General features: G+C 41.3%; 1 protein-coding gene across 3 annotated transcripts in view; it reads left to right on the top strand.

Moving 5' to 3' along the window:
- Positions 1–21680, top strand: part of DAB1 (DAB adaptor protein 1) — a 1235135-nt gene that overhangs the window by 172497 nt on the left and 1040958 nt on the right. For 2 of the 3 annotated variants that reach the window (XM_037148509.2, XM_053655462.1), the window contains one exon: positions 6247–6435. The exons of the other annotated variant lie outside the window; for it this stretch is intronic. The gene's annotated coding sequence lies outside the window, so the exon portion shown is untranslated. The remainder of the gene's footprint in view (positions 1–6246; positions 6436–21680) is intronic. 3 annotated transcript variants of the gene reach the window in all.

The following is a 21680-nucleotide window of genomic DNA, read 5'->3' as shown; positions in this document are numbered from 1 at the left end:
ATGTGTGTGCATGTATTTATACTTCTGTGTGTGTACAAGTGTGTGTGTTTAAGAAGACTTAACCAACACCAGTGTACAAGAGAAAATCACAGCTCTCTTACAATCTTTCTGGGTTCAAAAAAAGAAAAAAAAATCAATTCCACAGCTTTCTACCTGGGTCGGCCAATAATCACAATGATGATGCCTTTACACTTAGGCTGGTAAAATGTATTCTACATCGATAATATAAACACACACACATATGGCAAACCCTTGCTGAGAACTTACCTTGTTCTAACACTTACCGGCCCCCTTTTATATCTTATTTTGCTGAATTCTCTCAGAATCTCTTGACAAGGTTATCATTATGCTTATTTTTAATCTGGGGGGCTTGGGCAATGTGACTTACTCCAAATGCATAGCTTGGAAGGCTCTGAGCTCCTCAATAGACAAGATCTGAGACTCCAGAGCCAGTGCTCTCTAAATTGCCACATGGCTGACTCTAGACTTCACATTGTTAGGTTTGTTTTAAAACAATTTTTACTGTGCTAGTGTTTTCCTCCTTGCTCTTTCTCCCTCTCCTGCTCTTTCCTTCTTCCCTCTCTCTTTTGTCTATTTCTCCCTCTCTTCCTCCTCCTCCTCTGGCTTCTCCTTATTTATTCTCCTCTTCTCTCCATTCCCCTCCTCTATCCCTTTCTCTGTCTTAAGAAACAAGTGGTCTTTGCTCTTCTAGAATGACAGCCTCTCATGGCTAGAAGAAAATTTACAGGTCATCTATCTTTTTGCCGTGACCAGTGTGGCGCAGTTGGTTGGATGTTGTCCTGCAAACTGAAAGGTCGCTCGTTTGATTACTGGTCAGGGTACATGCCTGGCTTGCAGGTTCATCTTAGCTAGGGCATGCTGGGGTGCATGTGAGAGGCAACTGATCTATAGTTCTGTCTCAGATCATTGATGTTTTTCTCTTTTTCTTCCTCCCTTCCCCTCTCTCTAAAAATAAACAGGTTTAAACCAGTGGTTCACAGCCATGGTTCATATTAGAATCACCTGGATTTAAAATATTTTTGCTTGGATCCCATCCCAGACCAATTAAATCAAAATCTCTGGAGTCATCAGTCATTTTTTTTTTTAACTCTCCAGTTGATTCTAACGTGCAGTACAGATAAAGAACAACTCATCTAGACTCATTGACTGTTCCTTCTACAATATCCCTGCACATTTTTCACCCATCCTGTGCTAAAGACCCCCAATGGCAGAAAGCTTAAAATCCTAGGGGGAAGCTGATTTTATTTTTGAGTCCCTCTATTTAGGGAATAAACAAGTACAACAACAAAAACAAAATCTTGTTATGAGTCAGGCAGTGTCACTTCTGTTATCTGTGTGTAATCCTCACAGGGTTTTTATTATTATCTCTACTTTACAGACAAGGAACTTGAGGCTCATTTATTCCTCCATTCAACAAATATTTACTGCATTTATGCCCGCTGGATGAAAAGCCTGTTATAAGCACTGGACAGGCCCAGATGAACAAGGCAGGCATGGCACTGGTCCACAGAGAGCTTTCTTTGGTTTTGGGGAAGATAATCTTTAAAAACCAGATTGCACGGCCAACTAATCACAGGTGCAGTGAGAGTTTGAAAAAGGTAGAGCTGGCCTTGTGTGAGGGCAGGGAGTTCAGAGAAAGCTTTCTAAAGGGAGCACCCCTCTGAGCTGAGCCCTGCACACAGACAAGCAGGAACTGACTAAGGAGAGGAGGGGCTGTGCAGGGGATGAGGCAGCTGTGTGCAGAAGGCCATGAGACAGGAAAGTTCTTGATGCTTTGAAGGATCTGGAAGTTGGCCAGCACATCACTAGGATTGAGAGAGGAGCCCCAGAGGTTGGTGAAGAGGGAGAATGGGCAGCCCGAGCCCAGTCTGCTCATTGAGGCCAGGAGAAGCCTTTGAAGGATGTTAATGAGAGGGCAAGGTATGGCCAGATGTGTGTCTATGTCACAGACAACGCCTCTCCAGAAGACAATGTGGGTGAGTCTTTTCCTTTCATTCCATAACTTCCTGCCTTTCTACATATAAGAAGCGTTAACTTTCTTCCTTCCTTTATAGATGTGCTCTGAGGTATGGGCTAGGTCCAGAGACAGCACATAAATAGCTCCCAGTGGGAGAGTTCCATCTGAGGAGAGGAGAGAGGAGTCCAGACAGCAGCTCAGACAAAACACCTTGGGAAGCTGAGCCATGGGTTCAGAGATCATTCTTCATTCTAGTGGTTATATTGCCATGTTCTTAAGGATAATATATGAGTACACTTATTTTAAATTGAAACATGGAGAAGATATCACAGATCTAGGATTGTGGGAGTTCTATTCCTCAGAAAACCACCTGGAGAGTCTGTAAAAAATCTTGTCTTCAGTTCCATTTAAAAAACCACCCACAATCTAAAAGGGGAATCTTAAGCACTGGGTGTTTTAAGAGTCTGCTGTTAGGAAGTGTGGATGGTCATCCCTCAGATAGTCAGAGAGACGGACTTTTCTCTTTGTATGTAAAAAGCAATGCACAAAAGCCCAATCTGGTTGATGAGCATCTGATTTAAATATTTTGCTTCATTGACTTTTTCTCTCTCCTTTCTCATTTCCTACTGCCTGGACATAGGCAACACTTAGTTGTGAGCCCAGGAATTCGAATCCAGGTTGAGGGACAGGGGAACCAGCAGAATAGGCACCCACAGAGACATGGTCCAAAAGACAACACAACAGACAGCTTCTGGCATCCTCGCCCTCTTGCACATATACATGGAGGCAACTAACACTCAAAACATTGACCTCCAGAGAGCAAACCATCCCTCCCCAGGCCTGATAGTGGAAGGAGCATGGGTGTTGGAGCCAAGCATTTCCAAGTTCCAATCCCAGCCCATCACTGTGACTTGAACATGCTGCTTATTTTTTCTCAACCCCCATTTTTTTAAATTGTAAAATGCACATAAGAATACATAGGATTGCTTTAAGAATTAAGGTAGAGAAAGTACTTGAAACATATAAAATACTTGTTCTAATTACTGTATGCTTGTCAAAATGCTCTTGCCTGGATCTTCACTGCTGGTGATCCAGAACTGAATCCCAGTTACAGGAGCCCTGAGAGCATCCATCTGAATTCATCCCCCTTATATTGCATTTTAGAGATCATAAGGCTTCTGATTTTTCTTTCCATCTCACATCCCAAATATTTATGTCTTCAGACCCAGTTTCTCTTGCCTAGAAAGAACATAATGGTATGTTACCTTCCTTTTGGGTTGGTTGGCCTATAAAAGTTATAGTCCATCTGTCTGTTTAGTCCGCCCATCCATCCATCCATCCATCCAGGCATTCACCAAGGTCAGAGATGCCACAAGATGATCTACAAAATATGAGGGGTATAGGAGCTAAATTATAGAACAGCATTCTCCAAGAGGCATCTGCTAGTTACAGGGCAAAGGGTTCCACCCCAACACTCTGAAGCAAAATCTCTGTGGTTAAGGCCTTGAGATCTACATCTTAAACTAGTACCCTGGGAGTTCTGATGCCACCTAAGTTTGTGTACTGCTCATTAGATCATGGCGTGTTTTCATTGTCCTTCTGAGGAACATTGATTTTAGCATTTTGGGGAGAATCAGGGAGTAATCAGGAGGCCTGGTGTGGAGATGTACAGAACATGGCTGATGTGTGAACATTTGTGGCCATTTGAAAACCTTCATTTATACATTTGTTTAGCAGAGTGTCTGATCTGTGCCAGGGGCTGCATGGTTGCTGAGGATGTACGGGTGCAAGGACTAATGGACCCCTGCCTTCAGGAGGCTAACAACTGAATGAAGAGAGTCAGAGAAGGACTACCCAAACAGACAGATCAGTGAGGCTATCTCTTGGAGATATTAGTGCTATGAAGGACATACTATCCAATATGAGGTTGACTGGGCTTGGGGACTCCCTTGACAGTGATGGTAGCCAGGGAAGGCTTCTCTGAGAGAGGGATATCTGAGCTGAAACCTGAATGCCAAGAAGGAGCTGAACGTGCAAGAATGTTGGGGAAGAATTGTAGGCAAATGGGACAGCAAGGGTAAAGACCTAGAGATGCAAACACCCTTGGAGTGTGTAAGGGGCACAAAGAAAGCCAGGAGGTTACAGCTGAGAGAGGCAGGGAGAGGGTGATAGGAGAAGAGAGCAGATGAGTCACCCTTGTGGACTGCAGGAAGGCATGTGGTTTTGATGCTGATGGTCTTAGTAAGGCCTCTTTCTGCAGCTGTATCCAGGGGCAGTGGGAGACAGAGCATCTATCTCTCCAAATGGCCTTCAATGCATTGGCCTCATTAACAGAGGCTGTCTGAGATCTGTTGATGCTGAAGATTCAACCCTTGGGGGAAAAAAATCCCAGGTTTGCCTCCCTACCTCTGTAATCATATTTTCCAGGATTGCTCTCTTGTTGAGGCCATGATGGCTGCCCTAAGAACAACTACTTGGAGTCTGCATGTCGGGAAAGGATGATCTCAGTCAAAAACTTAGCCTCACTTCAACATAAAACAAAATTTCATTTGAAAAAGGTTGCAAAAAGGTTGCTTCCACAACCTATTGCTTCCGAAAGCTAAGAAGCTTCATAAGCAAGAATTGAGAGCAGTGGAGAAATAAATCAGTGTGTTTGCTCATTATTCAACAAACCCCAAAAGCTGATTTTGAGGTCATCAAGGATTTCTAAATTGCTCAGCCCAATGGTCACTTTCTAGAACTCTTTCATTGAATGTCCAGGCAGATTTTATATAGAACAACTTCATCTATTATTTATCTTCTTTGTTTTCTTTAAACAATTTTTTTAAAACATTTAGACGGTTTTTATAAAATATTTATTTATTTATCTTTAGAAGGAAAGGGAAGGAGCGAAGGAAAGAAATATCAATGTGTGGTTGCTTTTGGTGCATCCCCTGCTGAGAACTGGCCCCTGCTGGGAACTGGCCCCTGCTGGGAACTGGCCTGCAACTCAGGCATGTGCCCTGATGGGGGACCAAACTGGGATCTTTTGGTTCACAGGCCCGTGCCCAATCCACTGAGCTACACCAGCCAGGGCTTTAAACAATTTTTTATTGTGATGAATTATATACCCAGTATAACATACAATTTACCATCTTAACCATTTTTAACTGTGCAGTTCAGTGATATTACAGTCATTCATAATGTTGTTCATCCATTACCATGATCCATCTTTGGAACTCTTTTTATCTCGCAAAACTGAAACTCTATACTCGTTAAACAACAGCTCCCTATTACCCCCTCCCCCTAGCCCCTGGCAACCACCTTCTACCTTCTGTCCCTGTGATTTTGACTATTGTAAGTACCTAATAACAGGAATTGGCTTATTTTCACTCAGCATGATATCTGAAGGTTCATCCATGTTGTAGCACACATCAGAATTTGTTTTCATCTATTTATTCACCACTGGCCACTTAGTTTGCTTCCATGTGTTGCTATTGTGAATAATGCTGCTGTGAGCATAGGTGTATGAACATCTCTTCTGCTTTCAGGTGTACAAATTTCTGCTTCAGTTCTTTTGATTATATCCCAGAAGTGGAATTTCTGAGTCATATGGCAATTTCAATTTTAATATTATAAGGAAACATCATACTGTTTTCCACAGCAGCTGCACCGATTTACATTCCCACCAGCAGTGCACAAGGGTTCCAATTCCCTACATTTTCACCACCCTGTGCTATTTTCTGTTCTTTAGATAGTGGCTCTCCTAATAGGTGTGAGGTTGTATTACACTGTAGTTTTTTTAATTTAAAAAATTAATTATTTTTTCAATTACAGTTGACATATTATATTAGTTTGAGGTATACATCCCAGGGACTATTATATCAGTTGCTAATCTCTCTGCAGTTTTGGTTTGCATTTCTTGAGTGATGAGTGAGATTGAGCATCTATTCATATGCTTATTGGCCATTTGTATATCTTCTTAGGAGAAATGGCTATTCAAGTTGTTTGCCCATTTTTATTTACTGATTAAGTTTCAGTAGTTCTCGATGTTATTTCCATCTTTCTCAAGCCTCCTTTTTCTGCTGGTTCTTCTGCTGCTGTACTCTCCTGGCGTGCCTGCCCTCCCTGGCTTATCCTTTTGAGTCTCCTCTGCCAGTTGTTAATGCTGAATGTAACTTCTAAATTCTGATGGTATTTACAGTTCAAACATGATTCAGCCTGTGATAAGCAAAAGGTATAAGCAGGGTATTATGGAAGCACACGATATGAGCATTTGTTCCAAACAGGGACTCAAGAAGTCACCTGGCTGAGGAGGTTCGTGAGTCAGAGCTCCTGATCTGAGAGAGGATAGTGCTTTCCTGGCAGAGAAAACAGCCACAGGAAGAGAAGTTCATGGCATGGTATGGCATGTGGGATTTTGCCTTCTGAGAGCAACAAATTTATGATGGAAGACCATGGAAAATAAGACTTGGAAGGTAAGCAGAAGCAGGTTGGAATGGTCTTTTTTTTGACTGTGATGAGACATGGTTTTAAACCGGAGACATGATGTTAACTGTAGAGTGAGATATTTTGCATTTTAGAGTGATTCCTGTGACTACAGTGTGAAGGATAAAGTTAAGTGGGTGAGACTCAGTCAGGGTTACAGTTATACGTCCATGGTAATAATCGAGGTAAGAGATGATGGTGGCTTGGCCTAAACTGTGGGCAATAGAAACTGAGAGGGGCAGATGGAGTCCCATGGATAAGCAGGAGAGACAATTACACAGGTGACAGACACAAGGCCCACAGGCAGGATCTGGCCCTTCACCTTGTTTTATTGGGCCCAGCACCTTGTTTCTACCTGGCAGCAGCACTGAGCTCTCACTTAATTGTTAGGGTGTAGTTACATTTATACAGTCCTAAAACTACATTTGGCCCTTTGAAGGCAACCTCGAGAATGATGTGGCCCCTGGTGAAAATGAGTTTGACACCCCTGAATTAGGAGATGAAATGATCAGACATAGAGTTTATTGGATGAGAAATCAGGTACTAACTCCCAATTCAGGAAAGCACAAAGAAGCAGACTCCAGAAGGCAATCTACTGCCAGTTTAGCAAAGCAACTTGGCATTACCCAAACTTGTATGACCTTGCTCTCTGATGTTCAGGCATAAAACCTCTGTGTATGAAATGTCCAGGCTGCAAAAGGCCTCCATACATCTTTAAATTCCTCTTCTTGGAGAGATGGAAACTGAGGCTCATACAAAGGGTATGTTACCCAGAGCTCTTCACTCTCATTTTTTTGTAACAGCATATTTGACCTCTAAGAATGAGCAGATCACTGCAGGTTCTCCTTTCCCAACATCAGATACTTCTCTGAAGATATTAATGTTTAAAATATAGCTTCAAGGATATATCCTTTTCTGCAAGTGTTTTTAGCCCTTTTCTGTAATTGACCCTAAGAATCAACATTCAAAAGCAACAAAATACCAGGTGAGGTTTGGGGCTCTCTAAACCGTGTTAGATCAGGAATATTAATGACCCCACCACCTCCAAAGAGCTGTTTTTCTTATCCCACAAAACGTTTTCAATAACAAACTGATGGGTACCTGAATGGGACTTGACTCAGCAGAAATTAGAAATCATTCCAGTGAAATGTACCTTGGCTCACTCTTTCTGTCTTCATGATGAAGTGTTCCTCCTAATTTGGGGGGATGATGAGAAGAAATAAAAGCCTTGAGGTGTTGTCCTCCATTAAGTTAACATACGATGGGACAAGTTTAAGTTTCAGCCCACCAGCTACATTTATCTTAATTCTAGGGAGCGCTAAGAGTGGGAGAGATGTTATTTCTGTAATCATTGATGCATCTAAAAGAAGAGGCAATAAATGTCATAGAGCTGTGCTATCCCCACCGAAGAAGTCAGTTATACTGTATGAAAATTTTAAAAACAAATACTCTTTAAATGATAAAAATAAAATAAATGTAGCTGTTTATTTTGTAAGCAACTGTAAAACAATTATAAGCAATTGTGAAATCTTCCCAAAACAAAGCAAACTAACCAGATGGCCTAGATGTCAGGGCTTCATGCAGAGTTGCCTGAGGGTGCCCATGCTGTGGTCCCAAAGAATGGAAGCCTTCCAGTCCACTCCCATGGATTCAAATTCTGGCTCTGCTACTGACTAACTGTATGGTGTTTGCATGTTAACTAACTTTTCTGTGACTTACTTTACTCATCTGTAAAATGGGGGTTATAATGCCTGCTCCACAGAATTATTTTCAGGGTGACTGTGCTGTCAACAAGGTAATGCACTTGAAGCACATAGTACAGTGCTTTGTACCAAGTGGGTGTTCAATCTGTTGTATTCAGGCTTCAAAATGTGATGCTGCTAAGAGACTTACATTGGAACCAGAGGATGAAGAAGTGGTTCATTAACAACCGGCCCAGGGAAAATACACTCCATGGGAAACTGCAGGGTCGTTAAGCACCAATGGTGGTAACAAGGCCATTAATTTCCTGGGGTTTCATTTATGGAGCCACACAGTGAGGTGATGCTTAACTCAGCAGGAGGGAAGAGTTTGGTGGTGTCTGGGGGCAGGAGATCACAGTTACTTTGCAAGGTAGACCGGCTGTGAAATGCCGGAAGAATTGTGCACTCACTGTGTCTTCACTGTGGATCATCCCTGAGGACAGAGCATCTGAAAATCATTTCTGTGTGTTCATTGCAGGCAGTGAGGTGTAAACAGCATTGACTTTGGACTCTTAGACCTGACTGTGAACCACATTTTTAATATAGCTAACAAGATACCACGGACATCTTACTTCATCTCTGTTGCCTTAGTTTCTTCATCCTCAAAATGGGGAGAATTGTGATTTGCCTTGAGGGCTAAATTGGAGAATATGGGAGAAAGCACTTTGAGAATATTTTATTTTTAATTTAAAGTCCTAGGCAATGGAAAGTATTATTTTAGTATGATGGGAGTGATTTAAACTCAGGTCTCTTCTCATTTCCTTTCATTAACCTTCTCTGTCTCCTCCATTTGTTTTGCTTGATATAATAGATGAATGAGTTATTTCTACGAATTGTCAACTACCCATGCTTTGGCTAAAATTCATTGCAAAATTTACAAAGCAAAGAGCAAGTACAACGTGATCTACAGAACTTATTTCATTAGAATAGATTTCTGAATGTGAAAAATCAATATCCCCTCAGAAAAAAATTTCCGGGAGAACTGAAAAATCCGCATGTTACCATATCAATTTGAACAGACTATATAAAATAATTTTAGCTCTGATTTTTCCAGCAACTAGGAAAAAAGGGAGAGAGCCTAAAAGTTATATAGATAACCATGCCAGACAGTGGAGATGTTTCTTTTTTAGGACAAATTCTAAATGTGAAAATAACTCTGAAGACATTTTTTATAAGACATGAGATACTGGACCAATGTCCTTATCATTGCTTATTAGACCTCATTTGGTTTGCTCTCCACCTGCCTTTCTAGCTTCATCTTCCCACCTTGCTCTCTCTGCTCTAGATGTCTATTCTCCATCAAGCCATTAAAATTCCTACCTCAGAATCATTGCAAAATTGGTTCCTTCTGCCTTGCAAGTTTTCTTTCTTAACTTCATCCAGTTAATTTCTACTTACTTTTCAGAACTCATCTTTAATCTTTCCTCAAAGGTAGTGTCTAAGCCTCCAGATTCTCCCTGCTTTACCTCTCCTCTTACCCAGCATAACACCCTTCCCTTTACAGAGTCCCTCTTAATTTGTGATTAAGTATTTGGCCACTGTTTATCTTCTACCATGTCCTCATGTGAGCTCCCTGAGGGCAGAGACCATGTTTGTTGTGCTCACCAATAATTCTATGCACCTAGTACAAGACCTGGCACTGATGCTAAAAAACATTAAGAATAAAAGCGAATGCTGAATAAATGAATACATGACTCTTCTATAGCAACACAGCTTCTCAGAAACTGGCCTGTTGGACCAGAAAGTTCTGATGTTTCTCATCTTCATCCTGGCAGTGGGAATGATCTGGACATGGACTATAATACATGTTCTCAGCCCAGAAAGAAAGCATTGATCAGGAAAAATGCTCTGCTATTATCTTTACCTGTTAATCCATTTGTGTATGTTTGGCAGGGTGTGTGGATAAGGTCTAGAGTATCTTTCAATGCATACCAAATACTCCATGATATGGCTTTTGGCTCCTCTTCCAGCATTCTTCTAATTAAGAGTCAGGTCAAAAGTCATTTGAAGCCTTTCTAGATCTCCTGGGAAGACTAAAGAAGATTTTCTCACTTCATTTTATGTGCATCTCTGTTGTAGCATGTATTTCATCATTCTCTAATTGGCTGCATATCCACTCTCTCATCATATTGTAATGTCCTAAAAGACATGGTTGAAATATGAGCTCTATCTCATATTTCAACAGCAAGTGTTTGTGCAACATCAGTGTAACCTGGCAGCCAAGGTGAGTGGAATGGAATGTTCATGTGTGAACAATGATGACTTCACTGTACTTGTCAGTGAGGTGGTAGATGCCATTGAGTGAACATGTGTACTGTGTGGCCATGGCATTCAAAATGACTGAGCAAGTGGAGCAATGAATCTGCATCAGATTTTGAATTAACTTGAACATTGCTCGGCAAAAACTATTCGGATGGTTCAGAAAGCTTTCAGGGATGATGTAATGAGTGCAGCACAAATAATAGTGTGGCACAAATGCTTCAAAGATTATTGAAAATCAGTTGAAAGTGATTCACATTCTGGAAGGCCTGCAACAAGCAGAACACCTAGAATGTTGAATGTGCTGGGGCTGCAATCAACAAAGATCAGTGACTGACAGTGTTGTGGCAAAATATGTTCCACAGTTTCTGCTACCAGAGCAGAAGGAACATCATGCTGCAGGTGCTAATGACACTGGGAGAACTGTGTGAGGTCCTAAGGTGCCTATATTGAAGAGGATTGAGGCATCAGTGCTCTATGTATAATGTTTCTTGTATCTTCTTCAATAAATGTCTCTTTCTTGTATTAGATGGCTGGATACTTTCTGGACAGACCTCATTCCCCAAATGTGCTTTCAGCATGAAGGAGAGTACTAGATATAGTACTAGGTGCTTGATGAATCCATTTTGATGAATAAATAAATGAATTAATCTTAAGATAGAAAAATTCAATATAGCAAGAACAATTGGACCAGACATTTGATTGGCTCTTTAATTTTTCACATGTCTTGCAAATATGTCAATCAAACATATTTGGTCTTTCTACTGAAAGGTCTACCTGTTGACATTCCTGGTCTTTAAGGAAATATGATTCAATGGCAAAGTGGTGCCTATTTTTAAGTCTCATCAGTATTCACATTGGAAAACAGCTACTTAGCACATTTTTCAATGACTTTCATAAGGTAGATTTTTTTCCCTTTTTTTTTGTTAGCCTCAGGTTCTCAGCATGTGATACTACAGTGTTTTTGCTCCATATTTGCAAGTGCAATGGCATTAGTTCTCAGATTGGTTTGTCACATGGAAAATGTTCTACAACAAAGAGGATTAATTGTTCTCATTGTGTAAATGTTTTGAAATGCAAGAAAGCCCATCTCCCATTGGATTCTGGTTGACTAGAACTACTAGAACTCCAACCTATGACTGTCTCTTTAGCCCCATTTCCTGGAACCTCAAATCACACTCTGTATAAGAAAATGGATCAGCCTGTGGATCCCATGTGATTTTATGCTTCTATACTTTGTCTAAACTGTTCTCTCCATCTGGAATATCTTACCCCTGTATCACTTGGGAAATTCTCACTTATCTCTTGGAAATCATTTCAGGTGTTACTCCCTCCAGGAAGCCTTCTTCAAGTGCCCTAATCTGTTTTGGATTCTTCTTCATTCTCTCTCCTAGCTCTGTTCTTTGCATTGATGGGAATGAATATGTGGTGCTGGGAGTTCAGCTGAATGTTTAAGAAAATAAGTTTGGGAGTTAGAAGGAGGCTGCATTTGAACTCCACTACTTACTAGCTTTGTGATCTTGGGCAAGTTATGGATTCTTTCTGAGATTTCATCTTCTTCTATGAAATGAGGTGACTTTACAGAACAGACGTGATGATTAATAAGAAACTCCATACCTAGTAGTTTATACAATGCATAGCATATAAGAAGCATTTAATATATGCTGGGTGTGATTTTACTGCCAGTAATATCAATACTACTACTATTAATACTTCTACAACTACCAATATCAAATTATTTACATACCATGTTAAAACTATCCACTTAGGTATTTTCTTCTCCTACCAGACCTAGAACAGCCAGCCATTTCAGCTTGCTTAATATTGAGAGGATTCCTGGAATATGGGACTTCCAGTGTTAAAACTAGGATGGTCTCGGGAAACCAGGATGGCTAGTCGTGGTCACTGTCACTGGGCTGTAAATAACTTAGAGAGACTCTGACACCTAATATTTATATTCCCAGTACAGAGCACATTGCTTTTTAGGTATCAACCTGCATGGATAGGAGTGGGGTTAATGGGAGCTTTCTCATTTTTCCCAACCATATGTTTCCATACCCTATATTTTTTATACTTCCCATATATGTTAGTGTGCTAGGGCTGCCATAACAAAATACAGTGCAATAGGTGGCTTGAACAATAGAAATTTATTGTCTCATGGTTCTGGAGTATAGGTGTTCAAGATCAAAGTTCCAGCTGATTTGGTTTCTGCTGAGAGCTCTCTTCCCGGCTTGCAGATGGCTACCTTCTTACTTTGTCCTCACACGGCCTTTTCTTGGTACGTACACAAGGGAAGAGCAAGCTCTCTGATGTCTCTTATAAGAACACTAATTCAACTGGATTAGAGTGCCACGATTATGACCACATTTAATTTTAATTAGTTCTTTGGAAGCCCTGTTTCCAAAGACAGGCTTACTTTTTTTTTATTGCTCTTCATTATTGCACTTCACACACATTGTGGTTTCATCAAATGGAGACAAGACCCTTCACCAGAGAAAAGATTATGACTTGCAGATGATGGTTGGCATTTTTCAGCAATACAGCACTTTTTTATTAAGGCATGTACATTGGTGTTTTTAGACCTAACATTATTGTGTACTACAGTACAGTGTAAACATAACTTTTATAGGCACTGGAAAACCAAAAAATTCATGTGACTTGCTTTACTGCTATATTCAGTTTATCACGATAGTCTGGAACCAAACCCACAGTATCTCCAAGGTATATCTGTACAGCCACATTGAGGGTCGGGGCTTCAACATGTGAATTATGGGGGACACAAACATTTAGCTCCTCATACCACCTTAACCTCCAGCTGTACCACATTTACACACCACTGTATCTGTTTGTTATTGTTCTCTAACAAACTACTCCAAAACCTGGTGGCTTCTAACAGAAAGTATTTTCTTAACTCATGAGACTGCAAGTCATCTTGGGGGCTTGACTCATCTAGAATGGCTTTCCTTCATGTATTTGTGGGGTTAGTTGGAAAGTCAGCTGAGGCTTTTAAAATCTTGGTTGGTTTCTTTCACATGTTTGGGGCTCCAACTAGATGGGCTAAATCACCTCTGCTTTATGCTCTGCTTTACATGGCTCCTTCATTCTCCAGTAGGCTAGCTCAAGCTTGTTCATATGGTGGGGACAGGGGTCTGAGAGCAAGAGGAAGTGTGCAAAGCCTTGAGGGCATGGGCTGGGAACCACTCACCACCTCTTTCATTGCATTCATTGGCCAATTAAAGGCACAATGCCAGCACAGATTTAAGGAAGGAAAATAGATGCTTCCACTTGAGCTATAAAATCACACAGCAAAGAGCATAAATACATGTAGTTATGTTTATAAGATTACAATTGTGGTCATGTTTATAATCTCCTATAACCACTAACCTAACAGAGATGATGCCCAATAAATGCTAGGTTGAAAGCAGACATTCTGAGTCTCATAAAACAGGAAGATCTTGGAAATACAGTGTACAGAAATTAAGAGAAATTTGTGCAGCAGGTGGGTGTATTATTTATGGGAGGTTGTAACATAGTTTTAATACAATGATAAAGTGTTCTCACTGGGAAATGATATATGCATGTAATGCCCAAATCAGGCGGTTCAAACTCATTCTCACCAGGGACCACATCACCCTCGAGGTTGGTTGCCTTCAAAGGGCTGAATGTAGTTTGAACTCCTTAACAGTTAAGGAGTATATACATTTATACAGTCCTAAAATTATTTCGCCCCTTTGAAGGCAACTGTGAGGCTCATGTGGCCCCTGGCAAAAGTGAGTTTGACAGCCCTGCCCTAAATGGTTAGAAAAGTACTCAGCTGGCCAGTTTTAGAAAGTTTCACAAACTGGCCTGGGAAATGGATGTGAACTTGAAGTTGATTATGTGGGTTCCTCCTGAGAGTCTGGGACAGTCTGGGTTGGTTCTGCATTAGAGAAGGAGGAAGTACCCAGGAGAGGGGTCTGGAGAACTGAGGGGATGACAGCTCCTACCAGCTGGTACCATCACTGCGTTCCATGCTACCTCCAACAACCAGCATTCCTCAGGTTCGCTCACACATTCATCATTCAGTTAACAAGTTTTATGACAACACTGGGGAAATCACAGGGTTTGGCCCCAGTAGCTGGTGAAGTGGATAACATTGAAAACAAAAGCACTAGGATTAAAAAGGAGCCATTTGATTTGATATTATTTAGTTCAGTGTGCTAAACAGTTGAATTAATTAAAAGGTACTTTAAGGCCACTTTATATCCTTAACCAGCACAAACAGGATCTTTGGGCCTCAAGGGGCTTTGGGCGAGAAGCCCTCAGACAAACACTAGCAGCAAGCTGCAGTTTTAGAAGCACATGTTTGGAAATCACACGCCCTTGCAGGGGAACACTGGAGTTAATTGTGGATGTGGGAATAAAGCAGGTCATAAGCTGTGAAGTTAAAAGGCCTGGGAGGGTGGTGATTTGAGGAAGGCAAATGAATTAAGCTCAGGCAGTCTCTGCAGAACAGAACAGTACTATTATTAGACCAGAGCCTGAGAGAGAAAAAAATAAGGCTTGGCAGAAAGAGTTGTCCAGAAGGAACCTTATTCAGATGGAATTCTGTTTGTGGGCTGTGAATTCAGAATGCCTAATGTGTCCTAGTGGGCGGCAGAGCAGAGAACTTCAAACGGGGGGCCAGGCAGGTTCCTGTGTAGTCTTGGTTCTGTTTCCAACTTGCTATGTGACCCCAGACAAGTCTCCTCAGCAATTATGGCCTTGGCATTTTCATTGGTTAGGTGGATAATATTATTATAGTACCTCTGATTATAGGGCTGATAGCAGGCTAATCATATCACATATGTACCATGTGCTGCTATTAGATGTAAATATTATAATGGTAAACCTTAGGATCTCAAGGTTCATAGGAACCTTTAGTACTTAGAATTGCATCACAGATAATACATGGTTTATGTACACCTTCTCCTTGTCTATACTCACTCTTTGTAGGAAGGTGTAGCAGATGCTGTTGGTGCCCCACCCAGTCCACTGGCACTCACATCCTGTTGAAGGCTTCTCGGTACATCTGCCTACAAATGAAGAAGGCTGACAGTACCCAGGAACTAATGTCCCTGGGAGTAGCCATCAACTAACTATAAGGGGGAGGTGGTGGGTAAATGTTCCTCCAACTTTTTCATTCTTCAGATGGGGTAGCTCTAAAGCATAGTCTTCCTCATCTCCCAGAGGAGCCCAAGGGGACTGAGCTGTAGTTGCCCATAGAGATGGTCTATGTACTATCACCCCTGAAAATGACGTCTGTCCCTTTCATGACTCACTGTCCACTCCCCTACTGGTGCTTGTAGGCATTGCCTACCAAATAAACTGCTTGCCTTTAAATTTTGTAAGACAGTAAAGACTGCCCCATTCATTTCTGGATGGTAGTACATTGATGATTCTGAGGCAGAGATAATTGTTTGGTGAAGGAAGTTTGAGTTTAAGTTCTACCCTCTGTGGCTCCAACAATTAAGTCCATTCTATTTTCTCACGGTAATTCTGTCAGCCTAGCTTTAACTCCATTCTTTCCTGACCATCTCTCGCCCCTCAATCTTATCTTCTTCAGAAGATTCACTTTCAATTTTTAAAATCCTCTCTCATAATTTGGCTTCAGGTTTGCTCTCCATCCTAGATTCAGTATTAACACGACATACTCAAGTGATGGCAATTTGAACCTGAGCCCTATAATGAACTTGGTGCTTGCTTTGTGGCTGGGTAGTGTGGTAATTGTTGCAAGCATTGTATTAAATCCTTATGTGTTCCAGGTACATGGTCATGGTCTATGTCCACTGTCTAAACCCTTGAGTCCTTCTCAAATCCCTCGTGTACACATGCCCTTTGATCTCAAGACATAACATTCATTTCGTTACTCGTTCAACAAATCCTCACCAAGTCTACTATATGCCAGGCTTTGGGTTAGGTGATAGACTTAAGAAGCTAAAGAAGACAAATATCTATCTGCACTTGAAGAGTTCAACATAGTCTACTGGGAGACACAATAGATACTCAGTTCACATTTTTAGACTGAGCAAGAATGCAAAGAGATTGTTATAGTGCAGTGTGGTCAATGAGGTACTGACACAGCAGCAGTCTCAGTGAGGTCCTTGGACCTACATCATCAGCATCAACTGACATTTGCGCAGGTACATTCTCAGGCCCCACCCATTCAGAACTACTAAATCAGAAAGTTTGGTTCTGGGGCCAGCAGTCTGTGCTCTAATAAGCCCTCAGTCATTCTGATGCTCCCTAGAGTTTGAGAACCACTCTGACAGAGAAAAGGAGAGGATTTTATGGCGGGAGAGAGAACGGTGTAGGTATGTCTGAATGTGTGTATATGGGTGTGAAGAAAATGAGATGCAAACGGGGAGAGAAATAAAAGAAGGCTTCCTGGATTAGGTGAACCCTGAGCTAAGTCTCAAAGGAGCGGTATGACTTGGCTTAGTGAAGACCATCCTGAGATGGACTTAGTAATTCAAAGACCAGATGTTCCTAGCGGTGGGTCAAAATCAGATAAAATGTTTTAGCACAACTGTGCTTTAATTATAGACAAATAATTATTTAGCAGTTTATAATCATAGACTGGAAACTGTAAGGAACACATTTTGACTTAACAGAAGAAGCTTTGAAGGATCCATCAAAGGTTCCCTCACACAGGGCCGCCCCCTTTCCCATACTCCCCCATCATGATTTTAAACCCCTTGAAGGCAGATGTTCTTGACTTGATTTTCCTTTTTTTAAAAAAATAAATATGACCCAGGCACTATTCTCACATCTCAGTACATAGATGCCCAACAAGTATTTATTGATTTGAGTTCTTAGAAACAAAGGGCACAAGGCAGATCTTTCCATGTTCATTTTTTTTTGACCACATGCCACTAAGCAATTGGTTTAGGAGACTTTAAATAAAATGGCTGAATTAAACTGAACATATGTTTGCTGTTGCAGAGACATAACCTACCTGTGGAGAGCAATTTGGAGGTGTGGGTGTTCCACGTTGTTCTATAGGGTCCCCAGTGTCTAAATTACACGTATTGACAAAGCAGCCCTATAGTGCAGGTGATGTCTACTGTTGTATAATAATATAGATGATAATTACCTTGCACAAATGATAGTAATTCTTAGTGCTTGTATGGTGCTTTCTATTTTACCACACATTTACATCCACTAACTCACGTGATTCTCGCCATTTTGAGAAACAGGATGGTGGGTATTATTAGGGTCCCTATTGCTCAGATCGGGGAGGCCATGACTGGAAAGAGCATAATGTCATTTCTGCTGGGTTCTGTTGGCTAAAACAGTCACAGACCAGACCAGGTTCAAGAGGAGGCAAAATCAATCCCATTTGTCGGTGGGAGAATGCCAAAGAAGTTCTGCCACCTTTAATGCAGTGCAATAACCTTCATATGTAACCTCCTGCAGGGGTGTCCAACCCATGGCCCATGGCCCAGGATGGTCAGGAATGCGGCCTCACACAAAATTGTAAGTTTACTTAAAACCTTTTTTTCATCAGTTTTTGTTAGTGTTTGTGTGTTTAATGTGTGGCCCAAGACAACTCTTCTTCCAGTGTGACCTAGAGACACCAAAAGGTTGGACGCCCCTGTTAGAGCCTCGATTTCATCTGTAAAATGCGGATAATGTCTACATCAAAAGGGCCATAACAGGTTCTCAGATAGTGGCAATTATTATCAGTGACCAATGGGGGAGTCTTTTGATTCCTTTTAAGAAGAGAACAATGAATCATATGTGGAAGACAGCCAATAAAAGTAAGAAGGCGAGGCTTACATAAGAACTTTGACTGCCATGGAGTCTTAAACACTGTCATCTAATGTCCAGGTTTTCTTTTTCTTTAAAGCTAACACATAAGACATTTGCTATATGCCAAACACTGTTTTTTTTAGAAAATTATTTATCTTTAGAGGGGAAGGGAAGGAGAAAAGGAGAGAAATATCAATGTATGGTTGTCTCTCATGGGTCCCCTGCTGGGAACTGGCCTGCAACCCAGGCATGTGCTCTGACTGAGAATCGAACTGCAGTCCTTTGGTTCACAGGCTCACGCTCAGTCCACTGAGCTACACCAGCCAGGGCCCAAACACTGTTTTAAGTTCTTACATTTATTAACTACTACAGCCCTGTGACATTGATGGGATTGTTGTCACTCCTGTGTCACAGGGGAGTAAACTGAGGTGCACAGGTTTGAGGAGGTGCTCTAGTGAGCAGCGGAAGTAGAGCTGGGCGTGTCGGACCAGGTGCACATTTTCCACTCTCATTCTCTGCTACCTGCCAGGTATGTTACCTGTGCATCAAGTCACTCTTCCCATTGCCAGGCAGGGGCACTTACCTTGAAAACAGAATTAAATCACAATTTGTCTCAGACTTAAAAAGAGTAAATTTAAACTCCTTACATAAACACAGAAGAGTTCTAAAACATTGAAGAATTTGAGAATGCAGGAGATCAGCTATCTGCCCAGGGTCCTTGTGGTCCTCTGCCAGGAGCCCCTCACTGCTTCCGGAGAGGTAATCGTCTCTGAAAACCCTCCCCTGGGGCTGGAGCTAACAGTGGGCACAAATACTGAACAGTTCTCTCTGTGAAGCCCTGAGACTTGGGGTCCTTCATCTACTTTTAAGTATACACTTGTCAGCTTCCAGTATCATACAGTCCTTGAAAGGCTTTCCTAATATTTTCTCCCTGTGGGGTGAGGAGTATTGAGTTGGGGAGGCTGCTGAATTATTTATCAACTGTGTCTGCGGACCTTTGGTATTCAACAGAGCACAGGCAAAAACTTGGACAGATCAGCATGTCCAGAGAATCAGTATTCTGAAAGGGCACTTGTCAAATGGCATTTTTAGTTTGCTGCCTGAATTTTCAGAAGAGACAGCTGAATTAATTAATACAGTAAAATAGAATACATCATTTATAGGTATTGATGAAGGCCATATATCCGTAAGGACTGAAGCACATTAATCGAAAAAGAAATTGGCAACATTCTAAATTATGGCTCTGTTCATAGTTATTTTGAGTTGTGCTGGTAACTAATTAATTTGGTTGCATGTTTCAGCAGGTGAATGTATCATTGGAGCTTGGTTTCTTGGGTGAAGTGCTAGAATCGCTGAATGAAAACAGTTCATTTACTCATTGCCACTGAAGAACCTACCAGTTAAAGCAAGAAGATGTAAAAAAAAACAGTCAGTAGAACCACACTTCCAGATACGCCAGATGTTCTCACTGCTGTAGACAGCCAAGTCAGCATGTTACCTCACTGTGCCATCCATATAGTCACTGTGATGTTCATATACACACAGTAACCTCTGTTCTGTTCCGCTCACCTCCAAAGCCATGTTTTATGAGGGCAGGCAGATGACACAGAGCAATAAGGCACTCGGAGAAGAAATCTAAGTGAAAAGAGCAGTAACTTTTCTCCCAAAGACAAACAGCTATTTAAACCAGTGAGCAAAAAGACAATAATACACAGATGAATAGATTTGGAAAGGACAACTTACAGAGCAGGTGATTGGGTAGACAAAGGAATGACGTGCAAGTTAGAAGGGGGTTCTGGTTACAACTCTGCCAGTATTATCCAGCTGGGCGACCTTGGGCAAGTTCATATAAGGCGCTGGTTAGACTTGAGAATAGTTAAGGGGCTTTTCTGTCTCATAGTGCCAGCAACCTGCTTCCTGAGAGATGCTCATTCAACCACTTAAATGCGTTCCAGATGTGGCCAGATTCACTGGGCCGCCCAGTACCTCTGGTCTCCTTTGCATCCAGGCACACAGCTCCACTTAATTTCTCAGTGGCTGTTTATGTGGCCACGAGTGTAGATTCTGACAAATGAAATGTGAAGGGAAATGATATAAAACTTTCAGGCCTGGCCCCAAAAGTCCCCCACTTCACCCCTTGCTCTCTTACTCCATCATTTGGCCTGATTAATGTAATGAGCTGAGACACTCACTACTTTTCAAGGCAACTCTAATTACCAGTAAGTTCCTTTCTTGTAATACTACCGTGATTCACCATTAAATATAATTTATTGAAGTATTAGTTATAATTAATAATAAACATTATTAGTTGCAGTGAATATGCATTATGGTAAATACTAAATGGTATTTATGCACTGTTCTAAGACCTTGAGATATTTCACCTCATTTGATCTCCCTGTAGAACAACTCGATATGCTGCTTCTGTTATTATCTCCATTTTACAAATAAAGGCATCAAAACACAGAGATTAAGTTACTTTCCCAAGGTGACACAGCTAGTATGAGATAAAAATTAATTTTACTAGAGTCTTGTGAAATTAGCAGGTGAGACATTATTATTTCTGTTAATTTATGAATGAGAAATATACCAATCAGGACTCTTCTTAGTGGGCATTATAAGAAATCTGACTCAAACTTAGTTCATCCAAAAGGGTAATGATGGGTTCACATAATGAACAAGCCTGTAAGTTGCTCTCTCTGACTTCAGGCACTGTTCAAGCCAGGACTTCACAAACATCACCAGGGCCAATCTTTGGCACGTTCTTCGCTCACTTATATTTTAGGCTGGATTTTTTACAGAACTTCTTATGGAATCACTATGGCTGCTGGCAGCTTCAGACATATATTCTGTATGTTCTTCCAAGCTAAGAGAATTAAGTTCTCAAAGGTCCTGTCTTTGGATCAGATCTTGCACTCAATCTTGAACCAGTCACAATAGCCAAGGACTCCAGTACCTGATTGATCAGGCTGAGTGACATGTCCAAACTCTGAGCCAAAAGTCTGAGTTCATTCTACCTGAAGTATGTGTCTGAGGATGTAGAAGGGGTTGGTAACAAGAGGAAAATGTGCTGATGCTACGAAAAAACAGCATGAACGTTGGGCAGCCAAAATATAGTTAAGGGGCTCTATAAAGAACCCAAGGCTCAGAGAAGTAAAGGGATTTGATTGAAGTCGCACAGCTAATGAACTCCATGAAATAACCTAATGTAGCACTTCCTTTTGCATTTCTACTTCTGGTACTCTGACACTGGCAAAGCTTGTTTTTCAACAAAGAAAGGAATGAATAACATATGATTGAGAACTGAACCCATGTCTTCTGGCTCTGCATCTTCATACTGAGTGTCTCCAGAGTCTGCATAGCACCCCATACACTGTTGTAAAGGTTAGTAAGCAGTTGTTGTTTGTTGTAGAAAGTGGCTTTGAGTTTCTTGAAGGAAATGCTGCTTTGAAAGTTGGGACAGC

The sequence above is a fragment of the Artibeus jamaicensis genome, unplaced genomic scaffold (assembly GCF_021234435.1).
Source record: "Artibeus jamaicensis isolate MK-2021 breed Jamaican fruit bat unplaced genomic scaffold, CSHL_Jam_final scaffold_1019, whole genome shotgun sequence".
NCBI classification, from domain to species: domain Eukaryota; kingdom Metazoa; phylum Chordata; class Mammalia; order Chiroptera; family Phyllostomidae; genus Artibeus; species Artibeus jamaicensis.
This window is presented reverse-complemented; position numbering and strand designations above follow the sequence as displayed.